We start from the raw sequence: 25,215 nt of genomic DNA on the forward strand, positions 1-25,215 counted from the left end.
TCAAGGACTGAAATTCGTGTTGTAACTGGGACATCTCGTTCAAATGGGGATTGGGAGGTAAATGCGGGGTGCGTTGTTCTTGCCACCGATGGTATTCCATCCATCGTGTGTAAGGCACTAAAGCTAGTTTTCATCCTTCCATGGGGTTGTCAGGGGTCGATTCTGAGATCTTGGGACTTCCGAAGGCCTTTTTATCTTGCTCCCACCAGTCCTCCCAACATGGTTCCCAAGACTCCTTTCAGTATGGGGCCTAACAAGAGAGGTAAAATACCTCCACGTTGCACTAACATCTTCTTTTTTTGACGAATGGGAATTTTCTTTCGAACCATTTGGCGAAGAACGTGACGATGTTTGCTTAAGCATTGTTTCTGGTGTTTGGACAAAGGGATCGTGCCTTTCAAAACGTTCAAACAACATTCGCACACGGTATCGATGACCTCTTTGGAGGCCGTTTGAATGAGTTTTTTTCGTAGGGGTGGAGAAGCTTTGGACAGGACAGATAACATGTCCCCATGTTTGGCTAAACGTGGTGGCAGTCCTTTCCTTTTCTTTCCTTGGGGTTTTCTGGAGGGTGACATCTTTGAGTCTTCAGGAGCACCGAAAAAACACTGATACCCGACTTGGTCACAGGCCTTTTTTATACTGGAACGCGTCGCCACTGATTGTCTTTACGTCGTATCAGTTTGAGGACAGGCATGACACGTCGTGCAGGGGTACGCAACGGACTAAATCGGGCCAGTTCTTGCTTGGACAAATCCAGTAAACTTTGTAACATGCCCGATCTTTCTTGAACTTTGATTTTGGGAGAAGGTACTTTGTGAGCAGCAGCCACTGCCACTAAATTGGAAGGTCCTGCCACTGGGGAAGTTCTTTTGGGGGTCATCAACGGAGAAGTTCTTGGTGTGATCAACGTCTCCAAGTACTCTTCAGTTCTGGGTGTCATTAACGGAGAAGTGGACAAACGTGAAGCTGCCGGAGACGCAGTCACCGCCGTGGCAGGTCGTGGTTTGCGAGTGTAAGGTTCCGTCCTGGCCGAAGTGCCTCTCTTGCGACTAGTTTTCTGTGGACATTTCTTTTTCTGGGGGCTTCTTTTCTTTTTCCGGGGTGGTGTCTGGTCAGAGGAGGGTCCTGCCACTGGAGAAGTTCTCCTTGCGGACCTGGTCTTTTTCTTCTTGGGGCTTCGTTGGACTTTTGTCTTGGGTATAACTTTGGGGGCATTAGGATCCCATCTTAAGAGTGAGCGAATGATGACCCCTCCTAGAGTACCGCTCCCTCCAGGTTTCAAAATGATTTGTTTTTTGGTTTGAGTGTCGATGCGGGGATCGGCCAGTTGGACCAAAGCGACTTTGTTTCGATCGAAAAAGCGTTTGGTTTGATGAGGAATCTGAATGATTCCTTGGAGTAATTGACGTGCCGTCACCGTGAACCATCGTAAGACTTCTTTGAGACTAGCTTCTAAGACACGAGCTCGTGTTTGTGGATCTTTTTCTCGACTGATGCCATACAAGGCACGAATTAATTTGACGGGAAGATGCGACTGAAGGGACGTCATGTTCGCACTGAGAGTGAGACAGACGAAAAAGGGTCTGAGGTTTTTATAGATTTTTTATGGGGAGTGAAATGAAGTCGAGGACGGAGACGTGTACAGGACAGGCCCTCCGTCTTGGCACCAGTGGTGAAACAAGTGGGTACGAAATCGCAAATCCTCGGGAGTCGTAGGTTTCAAATCGACGAGTAAATAGGCGTGTGGAGTTTGAGTGGCATCGTCGTACGCCTGAGTCAGCCAAGGCGTTCCTAACTGTTTGGCTAAGACCTGCACTTGCGATTTATCTCGAGGGCTTTTAAACAAGACCACGTAATGCGCATTGAGACTGATGGTGCGATGGGCTTTACTTTGTTGAAACAAATTTTGGGTGATGTAAACGACACTGGCATTACGGTGATGCCCTTTGCGCGTGAACCACAGTTTAATTTCTTCTTCGTCTTCTCCTAACATGTCGTCGAAAATGACCAAATGGGTTAGACGGGAGTCAGAGACGATGCCGTCGTCTTCTTTAGGAATGCCTTCCACAAACACGATGGAATCATCGCCTTGACTTTCTCGCAAGAGGCTGTACGCCGATTGCCACTCTTTGTAACACCACACGATTTGTTGAGGTGGCCGATCGATCAAATGATGTTTATGTTCGATCAAACGTTTGACGAATTCGGTTTTGCCCGAACCGCTAGGTCCAGCAATGAGCATGTTAAAGGGATGGCGAAGATACAAAGCCTCCCAACTGGCACGATCTAAGTGTTCGTCGATGACTTTGACAGTAGAGGAAGAGGGAGCAGAGACAGCAGAGGTAGCCATGGTGTGAGAAATGTCACTTGTGACACGAAAAACAAACAAGACAAGAGTTTATATACTTTTTCAGAACACGTTTATTGAATGTTTCAAACATGAATACGGAAGACAAAAATACATAAAAGGCAAAGGCTTAAGTACAAGAATAAAAGGCACATGATAACCATGAACGTGGAATAAACACAAGTGTCTGTACAACATGTTTTGGGTAAAGTTCTAACCAGTTCTATGGTAGGGGGTAAGGTCACACAAGTGTCCTCCCGAAAGGGTCTTTCAGGCCTGTCCACGACAGTCCTGTCCTGGGTGACGGGTTCTTCTGGCACCGTCACTAACGCAGGTTGAAAAGTAACTTTTTTCCTTGAATAACTCTCGTGCATACTGGGCCACCTCTTGTGTCCAAGCCTCAAAACCCTGGTCTCGGTGATGTCCAACATTTGACTCCTAACCAATCTGGTTTCTTCTTCGTCAACGACATGGTAAGTTACTTCAATGAACAATGAACTATTGGTCTTGGACGTTGTCCCTTTTTATATGCTGACCAATATCGATGTGACCGTACGGCAACGTAAAGTGATTGGGAAGTCTCACTCGCTTCTGGTACACGATTTGATAGATTTTTTCCAAGGGTCGACTGACGATGTGGTGAGTGGGTAAACGTACAATCTTGTTCGGTTGATAGGTGGTCACTTTAAAGTTTCCATCCTCTCCCGATTGCAAGGCTTCTTTCAATACCCCAAAGTTGACCACTCGACTGGTACGATGATTCAGAGTCAGTCCTTTCATCTTGCACGTCGTGTGCACTTCTCCTTGTTTGTCCCGGTATTCGTAGCCGTAATTTTTGGGACCACCACTGACGAAACTTAGAATCTTGTCGTCGGGATGCTCGTCTGTCCAGGCTCCTAAACGGTCTCCTTCGATGTCAGGGTGCTGTTGAATCGGGTGATGGATGTAAATGCAACTGTCCGTGTCAAAGTACAGGACGCGTTCTTCTAACAGTTTTAAAGCTTCGTACAATTTTAAGCGAGCATGAGCTGTCACGTAAGCCGCAATGATGACATTTCCAAAAGGGTCGTCTTGTACAAAGTCCAGATCTTCTTCGTAATTGACCAAGATCAAATCCTCTCGAACGACGTCCACGTGTTTCATGTATTTGGTTTTGTCGTGAATCATCTGGAAGTAGCGGGAAGGTTCTGTCAAATATTCCGTCTTGGGTAAACACGGTCGTTGTGCCATTTTACCCCACAAGCAATTTAACATCACTTTGGCAAACGATCGCCTGCCTTCGTTTTTTTCGATGTGGTCTAAAGAGATGCCTTCTTGTGCATAGTATTTCTCTTTGAATTGTATTTGGTCTTCGGGAGTGTGACACCAGGAAGGATAGCCGCTGGCTTCTTGTTTCAGTTTCAAAAAGGCATCCACGTAGTCGGCGAAAATGCCTTTCTGAGTAGGGTCACCCTTGTGGTACTGTTGTGTCTTGGGAAAGTGGCAAATTTCGTACACTTCTAACAGTTGGTATCCCATGTCCAGAGCTTTGAACAATTCCACGCTGACCCAGGTTCCCGTCAAGGCACGTTCTTCCTGGCTGTGATGGCAAGGTTGGTCCTGGTTGCACGTTTCGGCACAAGTACGGCACAAGGGAAACATCAGTTTGCCTTGACAATGGTGAGGTAAGACGGGATGGTATAGGTTCGTGGGAGGCAAAACTTTACACTTGATCAAGCCTTCGTATTGTCGAATGTTTTTCAGGTCGATGTGTTCCGTCAACAATTGCGGGTGCCCTACAGGAAAGCGACAATATTTGCACACGTAGGGATACAGCGAACACACGTCCAAGTATTTGATTTCTTCTCCTTTCTCTTCGTCGGCTTGGTACAGCAAACAGGTGGCATTGGTCCTTCCTCCGTACAAACTATCCCTCGGGTTCAGCGGGTCCATGAACTGGTAACTTTCCACGAGGCGTTTAAACTCGGGATCGGTTTTCAAACGGTGATCGTACTCGTGTTCCCACATTTCCACCACTTGGTATCCTTCCTGTTCTAACTTTAGGCGTCGCTGACAAGTGTCCTGGTACAAGTCTTCCATGGTTCGTTGCAAAAACTGATTTTTAGTGTCACGGTCAGGGTAGCAGACGGGACATCCGTGAAATAAGCAACCGTTGAACTCGTACACGATCTTGGGGTTTTCTAAGTCCCAGCCATCGACCGAATGCGTTCCGATGGTCTTTTCGCCCCCTCCGTTGCGAGCATGCTGAATCCATTTGTCTTCCTTGTCGCACAAGTAATGTAACCAACGTAGGGCTTTGACCGAGTATTGACGCTTGACATAGTGGGTCGTTTGAGGACTGATGACAGCCACGGTGTTTTCAGGCATGAATCGTTGGCGGTACACTAAGGAACACGCTTTGGCAATGGTGCAAGATTCTTTCAAAGGATCGACCCCTCCGTGTTCCATGAACAGTTCTCGAAATTTTCCACAGCAACGCCGTAAAATGTCCACGTCGGAACGACAATACTTTAACATTTCTTCCTGAAAGTCGAAGGGGTCAGAGGCATGAGCCTGGTACCAAGCGTAGAAAGCTTCTCGTTGTTCGGTACGCATGTTGTCGGGGTCGTAATAGTGAGCCTCAGGCAAATGGGGTAGAACGGCATGTTGATTGGCTTCCGTATTGAAAAAGTGTGGAAAGTACCCTTTAGCCATTTCTGTCATTCCAAACGTTTTAGGCATTCGACTCAAAGGCATGGCTAAGTAACTCATCGAATCTTTAAACTGTACTTGTCCCACTTGCATGAAAATGATTTTGGCTCCGTTCAAAATCACTTTAGGACGTTCGGTGCCATGTTCCGTATTGTACCTCAAAAGAAACTGTCCATCGTATCCGGAGAAATTGTGAGCCATCACCGTGGCATGACGATGACAATCTCCGTAACGTTCGATGTCCTCTTGTCTCCACGTCTTGTCGATGGGGTTTAAGACCCATTGGGCAAAATCGGCTAACGTGTTTGGTCCTCGAAAGATTTTTTCACGTCCTCCAGGAATCTTGCTGCAGTGAGGGCAATGACTGAAGATAGGTTCTTGAATGCACTTCTCGCACGCTCGATGAGCCACGCAGAAATTAGGAATGTGAATGCCAGTCTCTTGCATGCATTCGAAATCGAAAAAGATGAAATTGCCTTTCTTCTTGTGACCGTCCTCTTCCTCTGGTGGGGGTTGGTATTTTTGCACGTAGCATTGGTGTTCCAAGTCCACGATGTGGTGACAAATGTGGCATTTTTTCTTTCCTCGACATACGTGTGCCTTGGCATTATTGGTAAGTATGCCTTGTCCACAGGTAGGGCACAATCTCAGGAGTTGACAAGCACATTTCTTCTGTGAACCTTGTGTTTTCAAATGTTGTTGGTAACAGGTAGGACTGACAAACGTGCGCAAACAAGTCGAACAAGGCACTGGTCCTTCGCTCAGACAGGGTGGAGAGGCCAAACATCCTGGGCATTTCATTCCACAATGCTTGTGTTGCTCTCGATTGTTATAACCATAGTCACATTTCTCACAATAATAACTGTATCCCAGGAATCCAGTGATACTGGTAATGGTATCGAAATGGTCATCGTGATGATAGACATGAATGTATTTTCCGTCCTTAAAATCTTGGCCTCGAAACAACAGAGTTCCACGCATTTCTTGAGGGTGCACTTTCAAGGTGTAGCGTGGAGCATCTAGGGCATCTTGCAATTTTTGCATCTCAGGAATGCCACAGGGTGTGCCTTTGGACAGTCCGGCTTGTTGCAACAGGAGTTCTGCTTCATTTCGTTGTTTGGCTCGATCGCATCGTTGAATAGTTTTCCAGGTTCTTTTCCATTCTACCGTGTCGTTCTTGTTGGTATAGGTTCGTCCCACCACGATGGCACGGGCTAAACGCATCTGGTCTTGAGGGTTGTTAATTCGGACGAGACTCTTTTTAGTGTTGCGAAGGTCGTCCACCAATAACATCTTTTTGCATCCAGTTCCTTGAGGAGGAGAGACGTGGGCCATTTTCAGTGTGGCTTTACCATCGGTGATGTCAAACTGGTCATTAGATTGTTGCACCTGTTGTATCTTGTCCATGACTTTGGAAGGGGTCAGTTCTGCGGGTCTGCTAAACTCGACCCAAACAGGGGATTTCAAACCGTCGTGATCTATGGATAGTGTCAAGCGATCGTCTTCTTTGGCTTGACATTGTCGCTTGAGTGAGGTGAGCAAAGAATCCCACATCTCGGTGATAAACCCTTCTGCTTTCTCCAAGGGTACGTCGGCCTTGAAATCTTTAAACTTCACCGTGTAGGTGTAAGCCGTGGTTCTAAATTTTCTAGAGGAGCGCTTTTCTGTCTCTCGAATGGAATAGTACTTTTCAGGGTTGACTAAGGGTGGTGAACTTGGTTTAGAGGGTTCGGAATCTGGTTCACTCATGTCCTCTTCAAAATCACTGGCATGAATTTGTGCCAAGATTTCAGCCCTGGTACGAGGCGATAGATCACGTTTCTGCCTCTTACTTTCTTCTTCTTCTTTCTTCTCGAATGAATGGGATCGTTTCATCTTGAGTGCAAAACGTCAAATGACTCAAGTTTAAACACCATAGACTAATTTATAGTCTTGGCAAACCAGCGTATATAAAAAGGGTGTGTGTCTTGTCCTTTCACTATTCATTTCACTCTCAAACTGAGCACAACAATGGAAGAGACTACCCAGATGGAACGTTTCGTCAGAGCTTTGCGAGGGGTCATTAGAAAATTCTCTTCAGACCAGCTGAGCACAACAATGGAAGAGACTACCCATATAGAACGTTTCGTCAGAGCTTTGCGAGGGGTCATTAGAAAATTCTCTTCAGACCAGCCGACGGACTACTCTCCTTCCTTTCGAGATAAAAGTCAAGATACTTGCTATATCTGTCAGAAGAAAGGGCATTGGTCTTCAGAGTGTCCAGACCGTCAAAAAAAGAAAAAAAAACAGGGGCTAAAAAAGACAAAAGTCAAGATACCTGTTATTATTGTCAAGAAAAAGGACATTGGTCTCCAGATTGCCCAAAAAAGAAACAAGAGTAGTCAGAAGAAAAGAAGGATTCTTCAGAAGAAGAGAGGGATTCTTCGGAAGAAGAGAGGGATTCTTCGAAAGAAGAGAGGGATTCTTCAGAGGAAGAAGAGGAAGAAAGAAGACAATTCTATTTACAAGAAGCAAAGAAACAGGAGAAGAAAAGAAGAAGGGAAGAAAATGAGGAAAAAACGGTGAAGAAATTAAAAAAACAGAGAGACTAAACAAGGAGAAAGAAGAAGTCAATGAACTTTTAATTAAAGTGTTCTGTGGTGAATTGTGAATTGGATTGTAAAAAAATGGATAAAAGAATACATGAATGATATAAGGTAAGTGTCTTTGAGTTCTGATTTTAAAATAAGAAGCTACACTCACGCACTCATACACAGACACGTACTATAAGGTAAAATGGGTGGGGTTATTCTTGAGTTATTGGCAAATTGAAATTGTATTTCTTTTCGAGAAATGTGGGTGGCCCTGAAAAGGGCCTTTTTATTTTGGTGTAGGGGTGAGTTTAACCAATCAACTTTAACTGCCTTAAGCCTTTTCCACGGCCAAGGCCTACTTCTGATGATTGGGTTGAAATCACTAAGGGTGGTACGACAGGCTTAGTCACAGGGTTGGCGTGTTTAGCTCGGGAAGGTCGTATTCTCTTCGGTCGTGATAAAGAAGTCTGATACTTCTTAACTCCGCTAAAATGTCCAACAGTACCGTAGCCGTTTGATTTTCACCCTCTTGTTTCTTTGCTGCTACTTCTTCTTGCTGTTGTTGCTGTTGTTTTTTTCTTACCTCTTCTTGTTTCTGTTGCTGTTGCTGTAGGAGAAAAGCTTGTTCCGCTTCCTTTTGTCGTTGCATAAATTTCTCCAATTCTTCTTTCTGTCTCTGTCTAAAATTCTCCACTTGCGGTAATGAAGAAGGTAACGAATTCTTGCGAGGTAAGAAAATCCACAAAATCCCAATGTACCTCTTCTGAAAGTAAGTCCGGGTTCCCTTGGGCAGTCTCCCCTGCTGGTGCACCCCAATGGATCGTTTTCTGAGTTTCCGTCATGTTGAATCACTGTCGCATAGATTGACTGCACACAAGCGCTAACGAATCTATATAGACCACGTGACGTCACAGACTGCTCTCTTCGGATTGGATGCGAGCTGACTGAATTTTGTAACGCGTGTTCGGATTGGTAAATGAATTCAATCCGTTTCAATCCTTCCTGTACCTATAAATAAGCGCAGTTCACTGCATTGATTCACTTGTTCTCGTCGCTTCAAGATGTGGACCGATGTGTGCAATCTTCTACGCTTGTGTCTTCCATGATGTTCCGGACGGACATGCTCATGTATGTCCGAGCCAAGTGGACCGTTGTCCACAGGACAAACACCAGCCTGTGGATACGTAGGATCTACGTTGAAAGACAAGGATGCCTGAAAAGAGTGCTGATTTACGGACCAACAGTGAGACGTAGCCTAAGGACAAGAAGAAGACCAATGCGGTACCATTTATGTTAATGAATACATTAACATAAACCCAAAGGCCCTTTTCAGGGCCAGCCATATTTCTCGAAAAGAGATAGCCTTTCCATTGCCTACCCTTTTTTAAAATTTAAATTTAAATTTAAATTTAAATTTAAAAAAATTTTAAAAAAATCCCAAAAGCCCAAACTCTATTCCCCATGTTAATTTCCCCTTGTCGCTAGACAGACCCACACTATAGTTCCATGTTAAATTCCCTTTGTCGCTAGAGTGACCCACGATTTTTCTCCATGTCAATTTCCCTTGTCGCTAATCTGACCCACGATTTTTCACCATGTTAAATTTCCCTTGTCGCTAATCTGACCCAGGGGTCTCTGTAATGCTAATTCCCATTGTCGCTAATGTACCCCACTTAACTACTAATATTTCTTCCTATGATCAAATTTACGTACATTAATGTCAAAGGTCAATGGATAATACATGAAATGATATGCGAAAAGCGAAAAAGACAACGGCATATCGTTGTATTTTTCAGAATAAATCTCAGGGTGTGAAAACTGAGATTAGTACATTGTGCTATAAAATGCATATCATGTTACAGCAGTTGTATATGGATCATACATCATGAACAAACCGAACTTTGATAATTTGCTACCCATGCGCTACGGTAATTTAAACTACCTCACCAAGCTAGTTTTATAATATTTTACGATACACTTCGTGGACTTGGATTAACATAGATGCAAACATACGAAATTTTACAATGGGACGCTAATGTTGGACATCGTGGCGCAACTATATGAGATGTGTCTGCACTTGAAGGGGATTTTAGACAGACAGTTATTATCAACACTATGAAAGGAAAGATGTTATATCAAGATTACAAACGAATTAATATTATTGAACATAACAGACATGGTTGGTAGATTGATATAAAATTTTCAGTAAATCTTACAACAAGATTCTACAATGGTGAAATTTATGGCGCTTGTACAAATGTTATCTTCATAGATGTGGCTATCTGGAAATATATTATTTTGGTAAGTTTATCAGTTTATGTGTTACCCTCTGTCCTTTGTTATCGTAGTCAACCTTACAGGATCAATTTCTGGAAGAGGCACACACATATTCTCATAACCGCGATGACGTCAATAAAATTGTTTCAAATAATTTACAATTACGTCCGTGGCTTCACACTTTGTGCAACAAAAATGATTTGAAGATATTAAATGATCGTGCTTACAATATGGTCAGGAAGGTCTTTGTAATACAAATTATAACGTCGATGATTTTATCCACGTCGATATAGTCGGGTTTGTTATCCTGCTAGTGTTTTCGGATGTAGTTAATGCCAACCCTATTTTGCACAGTTTTGATGATCAACCACATGTTTTAATTCACGTGGCCATCAATGGTCGTCTTCCCAAACGTTGATTTTAGTGGATTTGCTTCATCCGGTTATTCTTGCGTAGCGTGGAAGGCATTTTAATCCGCGGCGTGAACATGAAGATGGTAGCGTTGAAATATCCAGAAATTAACGTGGATGGGTTCCATTTTCGCTATTTACTTTTATGCTTAACCACAATATATTGACAGATTTAATCGTCGCCGTAGCTATTGCAGCATATGACCAATAAAATCAAATTTGACTTCCTGAATCACATAGGGATACATTCCTGTGTTTACTAAGCCTATTAAATGATGCTATTATTTCTATCGGGTTAATCGACAGACATGTTATTACAATTTACACTGTGGAGATCCACCATAGAATCACTGAAGAGTGAGAAAGGATGTACATCCCAGACAATAATCCGCATATGAAACCGCGCCGCAAGAATATGGAAAAATGATAAATCTCGCAGAAATGTAAACTGTGCCATCGGTCAACGATAAACTTGCGCAACATAACCTCTGTTTTCTCAACGGCTATAGATTTGATAAAACTACCAGGACAATTTTTTTTCTCATACCCATTTAGTTGATCTTGCTTTAATTGTGTTAATGCCAACTCATAGACATGCTTCGGAAATAAGAAAAAGACATTTTCAACGCACAAAGGTAAGTAGTGAAGTGGGGCACCCTAGCGATAATGGGAATTAGCATTACAGAGACCCCTGGGCAACTCTAGCGACAAAGGAAATTTAACATGGAGAAAAATTGTGGGCAACTCTAGCGGCAAGGGGAATTTAACATGGAGAAAAATCGTGGGCAACTCTAGCGACAAGGGGAATTGAACATGGGGGAATAAAGTGTGGGTGTATCTAGGGACAAGGGGAATTGAACATGGGATTTTTTTTTTTTTTTAAAAAAAAAAAATAAAAAATAAAAATTAAAAAATAAAAAGGGGTAGGCAATTGAAAGTCATTCTCTTTTCGAGAAATATGGGTGGCCCTGAAAAGGGCCTTTGGGTTTATGTTAATGTATCCATTAACATAAAGGGCATCTGCGGCATCTTCTTGTCCTCAAGCTGCATCTTACTCGAGGGCCATAAATCAGTGTCCTCTTGAGGCAACCTTGTCTTTCTACGTACACTCTTCGTATCCACAGACTGGTGTCTGACTTGTCGACAACGGTCCACTTGGACCGGACATACATGAGCATGTCCGTCCTAAACATCATTGAAGACACAAGGGTGGATGATTCGACTGTGGTCCACATCTTGAAGCGACGAGAACAGGTGAATCAATGCAGTGAACTGCGCTTATTTATAGGTACAGGAAGGATTGAAACGGATTGAGTTCATTCACCAATCCGAACACGCGTTACAAAATTCAGTCAGCCCGCATCCAATCCGAAGAGATCAGTTTGTGACGTCACGTGGTCTATATAGATTCTCTAGCGCCTGTGTGCAGTCAATCTATGCGACAGTGATTCAACATGACGGAAACTCAGAAAACGATTCATTGGAGTGCACCAGCAGTGGAGACCACCCAAGGGAACTCGGACTTACTTTCAGAAGAGGCAAATTGGGATTTTGTGGATTTTCTTACCTCGCAAGAATTTGTTCCGGAACCTTCGTTACCTTCTTCATTACCGCAAGTGGAGAATTTTAGACAGAGACAGAAAGAAGAATTGGAGAAATTTATACAACGACAAAAGGAAGCGGAACAAGCTTTTCTCCTACAGCAACAGCAGCAAGAAGAAGAGGTAAGAAAAAACAACAACAAGAAGAAGTAGCAGCAAAGAAACAAGAGGGTGAAAATCAAACGGTCACGGTACTGTTGGACATTTTAGCGGAATTAAGAAGTCTGAAACAAATGTATCAGACTTCTTTATTACTACCGAAGAGAATACGACCTTCCCGAGCTAAACACGTCAACCCTGTGACTAAGCCTGTTGTACCACCCTTAGTGATTTCAACCAAATCATCATCATCATCAACAGTACGCAGTCCAGAAGTAGGCCTTGGCCGTGGCAAAGGCTTAAGACAGTTAAAGTTGATTGCTTAAACTCACGAAAAAAAGGCCCTTTTCAGGGCCACCCACATTTCTCGAAAAGAGATACAATTTCATTTGCCAATAACTAAAAAAAACCCATTTTACCCCTATAGTACGTGTCTGTGTATGAGTGCGTGAGTGTACGTTCTTATTTTAAAATCAAAACTCAAAGACACTTACCTTATATAATTAATTTATTCTTTTATCCATTGTTACAATCCAATTCACAATTCACAACAGAACACTTTAAAAAGTTCATTAACTTCTTCTGTCTCCTTGTTTACTCTCTGATTTTTTAATTTCTTCACCGTCTTTTTCTCTTCTTCCTCCTCACTTTCTTCCCTTCTTCTTTTCTTCTCCTGTTTCTTTTTCTTTGCCTCTTGTAAATAGAATTGTCTTCTTTCTTCCTCTTCTTCCTCTGAAGAATCCCTCTCTTCCTCTGAAGAATCCCTCTCTTCTTCTGAAGAATTCCACTTTTCTTCTGACTCCTCTTGTTTCTTTTTTGGGCAATCTGGAGACCAATGTCCTTTTTCTTGACAATAATAACAGGTATCTTGACTTTTGTCTTTTTTAGCCCTTTTTTTCTTTTTTGACGGTCTGGACACTCTGAAGACCAATGCCCTTTCATCTGACAGATATAGCAAGTATCTTGACTTTTATCTCGAAAGGAAGGAGAGTAGTCCGTGCGCTGGTCTGAAGAGAATTTTCTAATGACCCCTCGCAAAGCTCTGACGAAACGTTCGATTTGGCTAGTCTCTTCCATCGTTGTGCTCGGTTAGAGAGTGAAATGAATAGTGAAAGGACAAGACACACACCCTTTTATATACGTTGGTCTGCCATGACTATAAATTAGTCTATGATGTTTAAACTTGAGTCATTTGACGTTTTGCACTCAAGATGAAACGATCCTATTCATTCGAGAAGAAAGAAGAAGAAAGTAAGAGGCAGAAACGTGATCTATCGCCTCGTACCAGGGCTGAAGTCTTGGCACAAATTCATGCCAGTGATTTTGAAGAGGACATGAGTGAACCAGAATTCGAACCCTCTAAACCAAGTTCGCTACCCTTAGTCAACCCTGAAAAATACTATTCCATTCGAGAGACAGAAAAGCGCTCCTCTAGAAAATTTAGAACCACGGCTTACAAATACACGGTGAAGTTTAAAGATTTCAAGGCTGAAGTACCGTTAGAGAAAGCAGAAGGGTTCATCACTGGAGTGTGGGATTATTTGCTCACCGCACTCAAGCGACAATGTCAACCCAAAGAAGACTTGAGACTTTCCATACAACACGACAGCTTGAAATCCCCTGTTTGGATCGAGTTCAGCACCCCTGCAGAATTGACTGCTTCCAAAGTCATGGACAAGATTCAACACGTGCAACAATCTAATGACCAGTTTGACATCACCGATGGAAAAGCCACACTGGACATGACCCACGTCTCTCCTCCTCAAGGGACTGGACGCAAAAAGGTCTTATTGGTGGACGACCTTCGCAACACCAAAACAAGTCTCGTCCGAATTAACAACCCTCATGACGAGATGTGTTTAGCCCGAGCCATCGTGGTGGGACGAACCTATGCCAACAAGAACGACACGGCAGAATGGAAAAGAGCCTGGAAAACTATTCAACGATCCGATCGAGCCAAACAACGAAATGAAGCAGAACTCCTGTTACAACAAGCTGGACTGTCCAAAGACACACCCTGTGGCATTCCTGAAATGCAAAAATTGCAAGATGCCCTAGCTCCACGATACACCTTGAAAGTGCACCCTCAAGAAATGCGCGGGCCTCTGTTGTTTCGAGGCCAAGATTTTAAGGACGGAAAATACATTCATGTCTATTATCACGATGACCATTTCGATACCATTACCAGTATCACTGGATTCCTGGGATACAGTTATTACTGTCAGAAATGTGACTATGGCCATAATAATCGAGAGCAACACAAGCATTGTGGATCGAAATGCCCAGGATGTTTGGCCTCTCCACCCTGTCTGAGCGAAGGACCAGTGCCTTGTTCAACTTGTCTGCGCACGTTTGTCAGCCCAACCTGTTACCAACAACATTTGAAAACACAAGGTTCACAGAAGAAATGTGCTTGTCAACTCCTGAGATTGTACCCTACCTGTGGACAAGGCATACTTACCAATAATGCCAAGGCACACGTATGTCGAGGAAAGAAAAAATGTCACATTTGTCACCACATCGTGGACTTGGAACACCAATACTACGTGCAAAAATACCAACCCCCACCAGAGAAAGAGGACGGTCACAAGAAGAAAGGCAATTTCATCTTTTTCTATTTCGAACGCATGCAAGAGACTGGCATTCACATTCCTAATTTCTGCGTGGCTCATCGAGCGTGCGAGAAGTGCATTCAAGAACCTATGTACAGTCAATGTCCTCATTGCAGCAAGATTCCCGGAGGGCGTGAAAAAATCTTTCGGGGACCGAACACGTTAGCCGATTTTGCCCAATGGGTCTTAGACCCCATCGACAAGACGTGGAGCCCAGAGGACATCGAACGTTACGGAGATTGTCATCGTTATGCCACGGTGATGGCTCCGGATACGATGGACAGTTTCTTTTGAGATACTATACGGAACAAGGCACCGAGCGTCCTAAAGTGACTTTGAACGGAGCCAAAATAATTTTCATGCAAGTGGGACAAGTACAGTTTAAAGATTCGATGAGTTACTTGGCCATGCCTTTGAGTCGAATGCCTAAAACGTTTGGAATGACAGAAATGGCTAAAGGGTACTTTCCACACTTTTTCAATACGGAAGCCAATCAACACGCCGTTCTACCCCATTTACCTGAGGCTCACTATTACGACCCCGACAACATGTGTATCGAACAACGAGAAGCTTTCTACGCTTGGTACCAGGCTCACGCCTCCGACCCTTTCGACTTTAAGGAAGAAATGCTAAAGTACTGTCGTTCCGACGTGGACATTTTACGGCGTTGCTGTGGAAAATTTCGAGAACTGTTCATGGAACACGGAGGGGTCGATCCTTTGAAAGAAGCTTGCACCATTGCCAAAGCGTGTTCCTTAGTGTACCGGCAACGATTCATGCCTGAAAACACCGTAGCTGTCATCAGCCCTCAAACGACCCACTTTGTCAAACGTCAATAGTCGGTCAAAGCCCTACGTTGGTTACATTACTTGTGCGACAAGGAAGACAAGTGGATTCAGCATGCTCGCAACGGAGGGGGTGAAAAGACCATCGGAACGTATTCGGTAGATGGCTGGGACTTAGAAAACCCCAAGATCGTGTACGAGTTTAACGGTTGCTTATTTCACGGATGTCCCGTCTGTTACCCTGACCGTGGCACTAAAAATCCGTTTTTGCCACGAACCATGGAAGACTTGTACCAGGACACTTGTCAGCGACGCCTAAAGTTAGAACAGGAAGGATACCAAGTGGTGGAAATGTAGGAACACGAGTACGATCACCGTATGAAAACCGATCCCGAGATTAAACGCCTCGTGGAAAGTTACCAGTTCATGGACCCGCTGAACCCGAGGGATAGTTTGTACGGAGGAAGGACCAATGCCACCTGTTTGCTGTACCAAGCCGACGAAGAGAAAGGAGAAGAAATCAAATACTTGGACGTGTGTTCGCTGTATCCCTACGTGTGCAAATATTGTCGCTTTCCTGTAGGGTACCCGCAATTGTTGACGGAACACATCGACCTGAAAAACATTCGACAATACGAAGGCTTGATCAAGTGTAAAGTTTTGCCTCCCACGAACCTATACCATCCCGTCTTACCTCACCATTGTCAAGGCAAACTGATGTTTCCCTTGTGCCGTACTTGTGACGAAACGTGCAACCAAGATCCGCCTTGTCAGCACACCCAGGAAGAACGTGCCTTGACGGGAACCTGGGTCAGCGTAGAATTGTTCAAAGCTCTGGACATGGGATACCAACTGTTAGAAGTGTACGAAATTTGCCACTTTCCCAAGACACAACAATACCACAAGGGTGATCCCAGTCAGAAAGGCATTTTCGCTGACTACGTGGATGCCTTTTTGAAACTGAAACAAGAAGCCAGCGGCTATCCTTCCTGGTGTCACACTCCCGAAGACCAAATACAATTCAAAGAGAAATACTATGAGCAAGAAGGCATCTCTTTAGACCACATCGAGAAAAACGAAGGCAGGCGATCGTTTGATAAAGTGATGTTAAATTGCTTGTGGGGAAAAATGGCACAACGACCGTGTTTACCCAAGACGGAATATTTGACAGAACCTTCCCGCTACTTCCAGATGATTCACGACAAAACCAAATACATGAAACACGTGGACGTCGTTCGCGATGATTTGATCTTGGTCAATTACGAAGAAGATATGGACTTTGTACAAGACGACCCCTTTGGAAATGTCATCATTGCGGCTTACGTGACAGCTCATGCTCGCTTAAAATTGTACGAAGCTTTAGAACTGTTAGGAGAACGCGTCCTGTGCTTTGACTCGGACAGTTGCATTTACATCCATCACCCGAGTCAACAGCACCCTGACATTGAAGGAGACCGTTTAGGAGCCTGGACAGACGAGCATCCCGACGACAAGATTCTAAGTTTCGTCAGTGGCGGTCCCAAAAATTACGGCTACGAATACCGTGACCCACAAGGAGAAGTGCACACGACGTGCAAAGTGAAAGGACTGACTGAATTATCGTACCAGTCGTGTGGTCAACTTTGGGGTATTGAAAGAAGCCTTGCAATCGGGAGAGGATGAACACTTTAAAGTGACCACCTATCAACCGAACAAGATTGTACGTTTACCCACTCATCACATCGTCAGTCGGCCCTTGGAAAAAGTCTATCAAATCGTGTACCAGAAGCGAGTGCGACTTCCCAATCATTTCACCTTACCGTATGGACACGTCGGTATTGGTCTGTATATAAAAAAGGAACCTTAGGCAAGATCGATAGTTCATTGTGACTACCAAGACCGAGCGAACAAGATGAATACTTTCAGAGAAACACAAAACAAGTTGTTTAGAAAGGCACAATTCAAGTGTGAGGCTTCTGAAGTGGAATGCGATTGTGAGCCTTGCGATGGGTACGATGCTGTACGCTGTGACCTTAGCGATGCCGTAAAGCATCATGGGAACTTTAGTGTCACTACCCCTATCATGGAAAGGGATGCTGTGCGTGTCAAATCTGAGGGATGCGAAAGTGATGCCGCTCGTCCTCTTGGACATTTTACTGGGTTTCGTTTTAAAGGGGAATGTTCACCTTCACGTCTACCCCCCTACGGATGTCATCCAGCCCTGAGCAAACTCCTGTTAATGTCACCCAACCCTCATCGAAACGAACCTGTGAAAGACGAATATTCGTTTCCTGTGCGTTTGTCGGAATACTGCGACTTTGAAAATCGTCTTCAATCGTTCAAAGGAAAATGGCCTAAGTATCTGGGAGGACCGACCCCCGAAGAATTAGCCAGAGCCGGATTTTTCTACTTGGGCGAAGGAGATAAAGTCAAGTGCTTCAGTTGCGGTGTGTCACTTCACCACTGGGAACCGCAAGATTCGGCCTACGTAGAACATGCTCGATGGTCACCGAATTGTCATTACTTACCCTTAGTGGGACCGAGACATTGAAGTAACTTACCATAATCTGTTCATGGATACTTTACAAGAGAACATTAGTGCTTTGCCTGTGGAGTTGAGAGAACGCATTTACCGAGAACTGGTCAAAATACAAGTGAAACGTAAAGAACAATTGCATCCGTTACGTGACCGGTGTTTGAACCACTGGTACCTGAAGGCTATACAAGGACTGATTCAATTGAAAGTGTTCCATTGGACAGACATTGATCAACGATCCCCTAGTTTTAAAAAGGATTGGTTTGTTATGGACGATTCTATCTACTACATCATTGTAAACTTACTGCATCGAATTCCAGAGGAAGAGTTAACGAATTACCAACATCTTGAACACAATGTCAACTTAGTGAAAGAGGAAACTTCTGAACGAATTGTAATGTGTAAATTAGTGACTAAACGATTTAAATTCGACACTGAAGTAAAACCATGTTTGTGCAAAGAGTACATTTCTTGTGTCAGACCAAAGAGGATTTAGTATGACCTATTCATGGATACTTTGCTAGAGAACATTCGTGCCTTGCCTGTGGAGTTGAGAGAACGCATTTACCGAGAACTGATCAAAATACAAGTGAAACGCAAACGCAAAGTTATTGAACCGTTTTTAAATTATGCTCTGTTCCAAAGTATAAGAAGACTGATTATGAGTGGATATTACATCAGGCACAAAGGTAAACGAGGCTATTGGCCACCACCCAAGGATTCCAAAAACAGTGTATATACTTATGGATACTTTACAAGAGAACATTTTGGGCTTGCCTGAGGAGTTGAGAGAAAGGATTTACCGAGAGCCGGTGAAAATACAAGTCAAACGTAAAGAACAATTGCATCCGTTACGTCACCAGATCTTTAACCACTGGTACCTGAATGGTATAAGAGGACTGATTCGTCAGAAATTGTTTCAGTGGTCAGACCTTGTTAGTGAGTTAGTGAATGAACGAAATGTTCATCATTTTGGTTACTTCGAGATTCACCTAGAGCAATGCATTGAGGAAGACGAGTTAAAGGATTACCAACATATGTTACATGGAATCTACTTAGTGGAAGAGAAAACTTCTAATCGAAGATTGAACTGTAGGTTACAGTATTCTAGATTTCCTTCTGGAGAAAGAAGATGTCTGGGTAGAATGTACGTGTATTGCTTCCGAAAAAAAGAGAGTACAAAAACAGGAATCCATGCCACGGCTTATGTCACATATCATTGAACAGATTCCGTGGAAAGAACTCAATGACCATATTCAAACCGTGGATCATTACCATCGATTATTACAAGAACTGTATCCATTCAATTTGGGTCGACAAGTGGTGTGTGTCTTAGTGACTTGTTTTCTGGGATTTCGTTTACCAGCCGATTCTTTGTGGACTCTTTACGATCAGTACTTACCACCTCAATGGCCTTAAATGGTCACGAAAGACTCCTTTTGCTCAAAGCCTTGCGTTTTCATCTGGATACTTCTCGACCTCAACAGGAAAAAAAGATTCGTCAACTTTTAGCTACCCAAGACGTGTATGACGATGTGTGTGTAGCTTGTGACTTACATCCCCATTGGACAGATGTCCGTGCCTGGAAAGAATGGGATTTTGAGGCTTGGACCCAAGAAGTGGCCCAGTATGCACGAGAGTTGTTCAAGGAAAAAGTTACTTTTCAACCCGTGTTAGTGACGGTGCCAGAAGAACCCGTCACCCAGGACAGGACTGTCGTGGACAGGCCTGAAAGACCCTTTCGGGAGGACACTTGTGTGACCTTACCCCCTACTACAGAACTGGTTAGAACATTACCCAAAACATGTTGTACAGACACTTGTTTTTATTCCACGTTAATAGTTATCAGACACTTGTTTTTATTCCACGTTAATAGTTATCATGTGCCTTTTATCCTTGTACTTAAGCCTTTGGCTTTTATGTATTTTTGTCTTTCGTATTCATGTTTGAAACATTCAATAAACGTGTTCTGAAAAAAGTATAAAAACTCTTGTCTTGTTTGTTTTCGTGTCACAAGTGACATTTCTCACACTATGGCTACCTCTGCTGTCTCTGCTCCCTCTTCCTCTACTGTCAAAGTCATCGACAAACACTTAGATCGTGCCAGTTGGGAAGCTTTGTATCTTCGCCATCCCTTTAACATGCTCATTGCTGGACCTTGCGGTTCAGGCAAAACCGAATTCGTCAAACGTTTGATCGAACATAACCATCATTTGATCGATCGGCCACCTCAACGGATCGTGTGGTGTTACAAAGAGTGGCAATCGGCGTACAGCCTCTTGCGAGAAAGTCAAGGCGATGATTCCATCGTGTTTGTGGAAGGCATTCCTGAAGAAGACGACGGTATCATCTCTGACTCCCGTCAAACCCATTTGGTCATTTTCGACGACATGTTAGGAGAAGACGAAGAAGAAATTAAACTGTGGTTCACGCGCAAAGGGCATCACCGTAATGCCAGTGTCGTTTACATCACCCAAAATTTGTTTCAACAAAGTAAAGCCCATCGCACCATCAGTCTCAATGCGCATTACGTGGTCTTGTTTAAAAGCCCTCGAGATAAATCGCAAGTGCAAGTCTTAGCCAAACAGTTAGGTAGGAACGCATTGGCTGACTCAGGCGTACGACGATGCCACTCAAACGCCACACGCCTATTTACTCGTCGATTTGAAACCTACGACCCCCGAGGATTTGCGATTTCGTACCCACTTGTTTCACCACTGGTGCCAAGACGGAGGGCCTGTCCTGTACACGTCTCCGTCCTAGACTTAATTTCACTCCACATAAAAAAATCTATAAAAACCTCAGACCCTTTTCGTCTGTCTCACACAGTGTGAACATGACGTCCCTTCAGTCGCATCTTCCCGTCAAATTGATTCGTGCCTTGTATGGCATCAGTCGAGAAAAAAATCCACAAATACGAGCTCGTGTCTTAGAAGCTAGTCTCAGAGAAGTCTTACGAGGTTCACGGTGACGGCACATCAAATACACCAAGGAATCATTCAGATTCCTCATCAAACCAAACGCTTTTTCGATCGAAACAAAGTCGCTTTGGTCCAACTGGCCGATCCCCGCATCGACACTCAAACCAAAAAACAAATCATTTTGAAACCTGGAGGGAGCGGTACTCTAGGAGGGGTCATCATTCGCTCTCTCTTAAGATGGGATCCTAATGCCCCCAAAGTTCTCCCCAAGAAAAAAGTCCAACGAAGCCCCAAGAAGAAAAAGTAAAAGACCAGGTCCCCAAGAAGAAGAACTTCTCCAGTGGCGGGACCCTCCTCTGACCAGACACCACCCCGGAAAAAGAAAAGAAGCCTCCTCGTTTAGTCAAACATGGGGACATGTTATCTGTCCTGTCCAAAGCTTCTCCACCTCTACGAAAAAAACTCATTCAATAGGCCTCCAAAGAGGTCATCGATACCGTGTGCGAACGCTGTTTGAACGTCTTGAAAGGCACGATCCCTTTGTCCAAACACCAGAAACAATGCTTAAGCAAACATCGTCACGTTCTTCGCCAAATGGTTCAAAAGAAAATTCCCATTCGTCAAAAAAAGAAGATGTTGGTCCAACGTGGAGGCATTTTACCCCTCTTGTTAGGTCTCTTGCTGAAAGGAGTCTTGGGAACCATGTTGGGAGGACTGGTGGGAGCAAGATAAAAAGACCCTCGGAAGTCATAAAATCTCCGAATCGACCCCTGATAACCCCATGGAAGGACGAAAACTAGCTTTAGTGCCTTACAAACGATGGATGGAATACCATCGGTGGCAAGAACAACGCACCCCGCATTTACCTCCCAATCCCAATTTGAGCGAGATGTCCCAGTTACAACACGAATTTCAGTCCTTGATGGATCGCCAAGATTTGTCCGAAACAGAAAAATCGCAAAAGTACGGTCAACTCTTGCAACGACTGCAACTCTTTCACCAAAATGATTTAGACGAAACAGCTCTACCCACTCTGAAAGATTTTAAGACCTTGATGAAAAGTCCAGCACCATCACCAGTACCAGTACCAGTGACCAAGACAGAAAAAGGAGAAGAAGAAGAACAAAGGTTTCAAACTCCACCAGAAAAAGTACGCAAGTTAACAACACCACCTACCTCCAGAATTGAAGACAAAAGTGAAGACAGAAGTGAAACAAGAACCGATATCCCCCGCTCAGACATCCTCCTCTTCAACACCTATTGCTGGTCGCACACGCAAAGCATTGCAATCCAAGAAAATACCCCAAGAGAAAAAGAGTAGCATCCTCCAAGAGTGGGTGTCTTATTAACACACCAACCAACACAAAGAAATGGAAAAAGTCTTAGCCAGCATTTGCTACGATTTCTCGCATCCTGCAGGTTACGCAGGAGTTCAAAAATTGTATCGTGCTGCCAAAACGCGACTGAAAAGTCTCCGTTTACCTCAAGTGCAACGATGGTTACAAGAATAAGCTACCTACACTTTACACAAACCCATTCGACGCAAGTTTGCCAGAAGTCGCACCCGAGTGGAAGGCATCGATCATCAATGGCAAGCCGATTTAGCCGATGTTTCTCATTTGGACAGCTACAATTGTGGCTACAAATATTTGTTTTGTGTCATCGACATCTTTTCCAAATTTGCCTGGGTCGTGCCCTTGACTTCCAAATCGAGCAGCGAGTTAGTGCGAGCCCTGCAACGAGTGTTGAAACAAAGCGGTCGTCACCCTCTTCGATTTCAAACGGACAAAGGCACCGAATTTCTGAACCAAGCTTTCCAAAAAGAATTAAAGAAACGTGACATTCATTTTTTTACCACCGAGAATCCCGAAACCAAAGCCAGCATCGTGGAACATTTTCAACGCACTTTGAAAGAACGCATGTGGAAATATTTTACGCATCACCACACTCTGAAGTACATCGACATCTTACCGCACCTGGTGCAAGCGTACAACCAATCTTACCATCGAAGCATCGGACGTGCCCCGCAAGAAGTGACTCCCGACAACGAAGTGCTGGTGTTTGAGCGTCTGTTTGGTACGTCCCCGACGAGGGCTGTCCCCAAGAAAAGTGGAGAGTTGACCGTAGGAGATTGGGTGCGCATTGGCAAAACCAAACGCACTTTTGACAAAGGTTACTTACCTAACTGGACAACCGAATTGTTTCGCGTCACTGGACGAGTGCATGGCCGTCATCCTACCGTCTATAAATTGGAAGACATGAACGGAGAAGTGCTCAAAGGAACGTTTTATTTGCCCGAGTTACAACGTGTGACCATAAAACAAGACGACGTGTACGACATTGAAAGCATTCTCGAACGCAGAACCCGTAAAGTGGGCAAACGACGTGTCAAAGAAGTCAAAGTACGTTGGAAAGGATATCCACCCAGTTTTGATTCTTGGATCGACGCTTCGCAAGTCATCGACTATAAAAAGAAGTGACCATCATGCCCTTTCACACAGACTCAGCTACGTCGACCACTCCTTCACCCAGTTCTTCTCTGCAAGATTTACAAAAACAACCCTTGTGGGTGTGTTGTGGAGAACGTGTGCCTAAAACGCAAATCGTCTTTTTCTGCCAAATCTTCGTGGTGTATTGTGTCATCGGGGCAGCCATTGCCAATTTGAGTTTGCAACAAGGAGGCAAACAATTGTGGACCATTTTATTGAGAGGTTGCATCGGTTGCCTGCTTCCCAATCCCTCCCTGAAATTCTCTTCCAACGGGAACCACGGGAACCTAGTGTCCAGTGCTAGTGCTAGTCACCACTCCAATAACAACAACAACCCCATTTTGGGCGGAGACACGCCTCTGACGTCCAGTAACCCCTCGGACAGCCACAGAACTCTGGAATTATGAGTCACCAAAACCAATTTTACTTAACCTTACCCAGTGACAGTTCCATGGAGGTGTTTCCCAACAACATGGTGTGCTGTTACACGGCCAAATTACCTCAGGCCATCCAGTTAGATCACGAAGCCCATTGGGAAGTGGCTTTGGTAGAAATGATTCACCCTACACAAATCCAAAACATCACTGAAAAGCAAAACACTTTTGAGGTCGAAATCCTGAACCAACAATTGCAAGAAACCATAAATGAAATCGGGTTTTCAGGGGACACAAGACCATGCAACAATTCACCCTTCAATATCTACACCTTGAAAATTCCGGCAGGGTTTTATTTTAGTGGCCAACATTTGGTGGACACCATTGCTTCCAGGTTCGAGTTAGCCTTTGGCAAAGCCCTGAAGAGAATCAAAAAAAGTGTCACCCTGGAATACCATAAAGTGGCTCGTCGCTTACTGATGAAATTTCAGGACACGCAAACGTTGTCCATCAGTTTTAATCGTGACTTGTTTGATATTTTAGGTGGAGACACAAAAATGGCTCCAAATTTTAAACCGAAGATCAACAGCAATACGGACTTTTACAAGTTTTTTCGATTCCCTGTAGAACTGAACCAAGGACTGAATTTGATGTTCATGTACTCCGATGTGGTGGAGTACAACGTGGTGGGACACACCTCTGTGCCGTTATTGCGTGTCATTCCTTTCAAAGTGGATAGTGCCACGACCAGTGACCAGGAAGGTGGGAACACTTATCATGTCCACCGCGAATTTGTACATCCTCACTATTTGCCCGTCAGTAAGTCTTATTTGGACACGGTCAACATTGTTATAAAAGGAGATCTAGGACAAAATATTCCATTCACCAAAGGAAAAGTCACGGTGAAACTGCATTTTCGAAAACGGTTCTCTCACGAATCGTAAGTCATGTATCCAGTGTACCGAGGGGTTGCTCGACAGCGAGGACACGGTTTAGGAGATATGTTAAAATCGGCCTTTCGTTCGGTGGCCCCAGTGTTGAAACCGATGGTGACACGCGGATTGCACGCCTTGAAAGATGCAGCACTGACGCAAGGCAAAGAATTTCTCCAAAATGTCATCATCGACAAACAAAACCCTAAAGAAGCCTTCATGAGGGCAGGCAAAAATGTCTTCCTGCAATTTGTATATTTACTTTTCTGTATGCCTTCTCTTTGTAAGTGTCACAAAAAATGGTTTGGATCAAGATGTGCTGTGATGAAACAACATGCGTTTATTAGTACCTAGTTATCAGGGTGGTAATGAAGGAATCTTGTCCTTTCAAAATTGATGAACCAGGTTAGGTCTTTCAAATATGTTTTTAATATTTTCAGAACTTAGAGATTCTTAAGAAGAAGTCTTATTAAATAACAGTCAGTTGACACTATACTTTTTCTGCCATCTGAAAGGTCATTTTGAAATCGTATATATTCCTAACATTTTATGTATCTGAGTGTTTGTGATTTAAACTCACAAAATC

The sequence above is a fragment of the Sinohyriopsis cumingii genome, chromosome 17 (genome assembly GCF_028554795.1).
Source record: "Sinohyriopsis cumingii isolate HCF-2022 chromosome 17, ASM2855479v2, whole genome shotgun sequence".
NCBI lineage: Eukaryota > Metazoa > Mollusca > Bivalvia > Unionida > Unionidae > Sinohyriopsis > Sinohyriopsis cumingii.